Consider the following 4,288-nt stretch of genomic DNA (forward strand, 5'->3'; position numbering starts at 1 on the left):
CTGTAATAAAAATTGAGAAGAAGCTTTTCAACGTGTTTGCATCAGTAATTTCTAAAAATTAAATTCGGACAACATTTAGCCTATATACCTTTTTATTGTATGTGGATGTGGGAGGGGAAATGTCGAGACTAAAGCCCTATTCGGATTAACTTTACAAGGGTAGATGGAGTAAGTTAATAATGTAATTTTACCACAGGACTTCTGTAATATCAATAACCAAATCGCATGTGATAAGATATATGTTATCAATAACACTAGAAGTTGGAGGGGTAACTCAATTTGCGCATCGGTGTCATGCGTGTATTACATTGCTTCCTGATATCATGTGCGCAAACACAAATAACCTATACAACAGGGCAGTTTAATGCTTATCTGATAACCTAGAAGCTCTTGTAATTATTACTTTAACAGTTACCCGGGTGAACACCGGCTGATGCAGTAAACAGCATTTCACAACGATTTCAGTACAGTAATAGCAAATATCCTTGCTCCTTCTCGATTATCTGGTAATATTCTATTCACAAAATACAACCAATAGTACGGTAATGTTAAGACTTACTTGTGAAAAGCCCTATTTTCGATGGTCCGGCGATTAGAACAGGAAAATGCTCCACAATGCTCTGGCATCTTATCTGCTGCCACGCAACGAAACTAGGAATACGTCCGGTTCAAGATGGCGGCCGGATTTCTCGGTTTCCAGCGGCCAATAGGGCATCTAGTCTCTATGGTTACGTCATGTATACTGGTTTGCGAGGGCGTTGATCTGATGAACCCATGAAAACGCCGGTGTAAAATTTGAAGTAAATAAACCGGATAAATACATTAGTCATAAATTAGTTCTATTCATAGACGGAAACTGTAGCTATATGAAGTAGTGAGTGACACACTGATCAGCACCGTTTGTTGCTAATGCTAGGAAAAACAGCTGAATAATAGGCTCGTCTGAGATGTGCTATGCCTGAAAAACAGCCGAGACTACGAGGCTGTGAAAGAGGAGTGAAAATTGGATCAGACACCTATGAGATCAAAGGCGGATATCCCAGGATTCACACTCATGAATGGCATTGCTAATAAACTGGATGCAATTTAAATTCTGTTAAATAAATATGAACAAGACTCCAAAAGTAATACGTGTTTATCATCATTTTTGCTTTAATACAGACATGTTTTTATATATTTATATTGAGATTGCACTGTCCGAGAGTTTGGGAATATTCACACTCACACATAATTTATACACACAAAAAAAACATGATATATCAAACCTTACAATACATCACGGTTGTTTAAACCAATGAGCATTAAGCTGTGTCGTCAGCAAGTCGATTCCCATTGGGCTTTTGATCCGTGCAGTCGGTGGAGAGAAACTGCAGAACCCGACGTGTCCGCCTCGCTGTCGCAAGAGTTTTTTGACATACGTGTGAGCATTTATTCATCTCACTGGCACAAAAACAGATTCAGTATTCTTCAAAACGGATGAAAACAGTGAAATGCAAACTCACTGACACTTAATGTATTTAATCTCACTTTATTAATCAATGTCTTTTCTGCTGACCTTCGATGATCCAATACAACCATAAGGAAAAATTACTTTAGATAAACATCACATTTGTGATTCATTTTTTTGTTTGGTTGTTTTTATTGCACTTTGTTGTCAAGTAAACTTTTCTGCAGAATTAAGGCTGATGTATTATGATAAGAAAACAGTTTATTGAATAACCTAAAGATATTTGCGTTGTCAAAGCTCTAACTGCATCTAAACAGAAATATGCATGTTCTTCACATTCATGTTCTTATAACAATAAATGTCATAGTAATTCTGCTTTACAGTGTCTAATTAACTGACTCTGTAATTTCTCATGTGAATATTAAAGTTATATTTCACTGTGAAACCCTTTCCACATTGAGAACAGTTGAATGGCTTCTCTCCGGTGTGAATTCTTATGTGATTCTGAAGGTTTCCTTTCACTGTGAAACTCTTTCCACACTGAGTGCAGGAGAACGGCTTCTCTGAAGTGTGAATTCTCATGTGCTGTGTAAGGCTTGCTCGCTCTGTGAAATGCATCCCACATTGATGGCATGGGAAAGAATATAAAGATTGAAACTAACCTTGTATTGACCTGTTTCTCTTCTTTCCCAGTCGCCCCTTTTGGACAGTGTTTGGCTTTGATCAAATCTGTAGTAAAATAAATAAGTGCCGTAAAATAAATGGCTGATGAAGGCTGTAGTAATAGTTACAATTCTGAGTCCGTATAATCCAGGAGCATGACACCGCATAAAATAAATTAATCTTGGCTTCTTCTACAAAACTCGATCCAATAGTTCCAAAAATATTTCAAATTTGTACATGATGCTGTTAGATCAGAATGTAACTCTCCTTAAAATTAGTCCCAAATAGTTAACTCGGACTACTTAATTAAGATTAATTTTATACATCACATATGCGAAAAACTGTTTTAATAGTTTCTCATGTATCACACTTACAATTTGCCGGTACATTTGATTTGGCAGAAGTCATGTTGATCTCAAAGGGGGAGCCATGAGTTAAACCAGTTATGATCGGCGAAAACACATGGCCACCATCAGATGAAGAGATTTTGCCTGTTTACATAAAATATCTGTCAGTTCATCTGTCAATTGTTCATTTATTTTATTATTGCAACCATGAATTGAGTTAATTCGTGGCTTTGATAAAATCATCAGTAAATAAAAGGCCAATCTAGTAAAATAATCCAGGAGCATGACATGGGGTGGTGATGGCGCAGTGGATAAGACACATGCCTTTGGTGTGAGAGACCCGGGTTCGAATCCACTGTGAGACACCATTGTGTCCCTGAGCAAGACACTTAACCCTAGTTGCTCCGGAGGCGTGCGACCTCTGACGTACATAGCAATTGTAAGTCGCTTTGGATAAAAGCGTCAGCTAAATGAATAAATGTAATGTAATGACAAATTTGTACATGACGCTGTTAGATCAGAATGTAAATTTCCAATTGGTCCCAAATAGTTAACTCGGACTGCTTAATTAAGATTAATTTAAAAAATAGGTGAAACTGTTTTATTACACTTACAATGTGCCGGTAAATTTGATTCGGCAGAAGTTATGTTGATCTCAAAGGAGGAGCCATGAGTTAAACCAGTTATGATAGGCGAAAACACATGGCCACCATCAGATGAAGAGATTTTGCCTGTTTACATAAAATATCTGTCAGTTCATCTGTCAATTGTTCATTATACATAGAGTGCAACAGTGCCTCCCCCGCTTTTTTCATTCTTATTTCCCATAGTGATTTTAAAAAAGATATATATTTATATATAAATATGCAAAATATGCATATATAGCTTATACAAACATTTCAGTATTTTGAGAGGGTAGGGAGATTATGTCATTCGCAGTGCTTCACGGGAGTGGGGAGAGCTATTTTGGAGTGTGTTGCTTTTTTTTTTTTTTAACTATGTTTGACATAATTTTCACTACAGCATCATGGCTCATGGGTAATGTAGTTTTCACCAGAGGTTCAATTGTGAAACATGATTATTTACAAAAAAATAAGCTGAAGGCTTTATCAGAAGCAAATACCATGTATTAACAACTTGATGTTTCCTTTGTGTAATGCACACTCAAAACAGCAAAGTCCTGTGACATCCTATGACGTATGATTCATCTAAATTTAAATGTTAAATACGAGTCCACACATATTATGAACAAACCCTAACTTTCAGTGAAGATTCGATATGGACTATGCTATTTAAACCACATCATAAGATACATTTCAATTATAAATGCAATGATAATACAGGTATCGTATCGGGACTCGTTTAGGAAAAAAAGTGGTATTGGTGCATCCCTATCTGTTATTATAATAGTGTGTGATGATGTTGCAAATTCCTCATGAAGGAGTTTTCACCTGACTAATTTTTCCCATTGATCTTTTATCAAACATGGCCTCCTAATCACATAAATAGATTGACTTCATCAGACGTCTACAATATTTGGTGGGTTTTCTGGTATGCTCAGACTGCCGCTGCACAAAGAGGAGACTCGTTAAAAGACTTTGCTCTTGTGTGAATTCTCATGTGAACATCAAGCTTTTGTTTCATGTTGAAACTCTTTCCGCACTCACAGCATTTCCATTCTCTCCATTGTGAATTCTGATGTGACATTCAAGGTTGACTTCTTTTTTAAAACTCTTTCCACACTCAGAGCAGGTGAAATGATTATTTCCCTTGTGAATCATCATGTGTCTCTCAAGTTTTTGTTTCACTGTGAAACTCTTTTCACACTCAG

This window comes from Siphateles boraxobius, unplaced genomic scaffold (assembly GCF_051911475.1).
Source record: "Siphateles boraxobius isolate OS27281-9 unplaced genomic scaffold, OSU_SipBor_1 29, whole genome shotgun sequence".
In the NCBI taxonomy this organism is placed as follows: domain Eukaryota; kingdom Metazoa; phylum Chordata; class Actinopteri; order Cypriniformes; family Leuciscidae; genus Siphateles; species Siphateles boraxobius.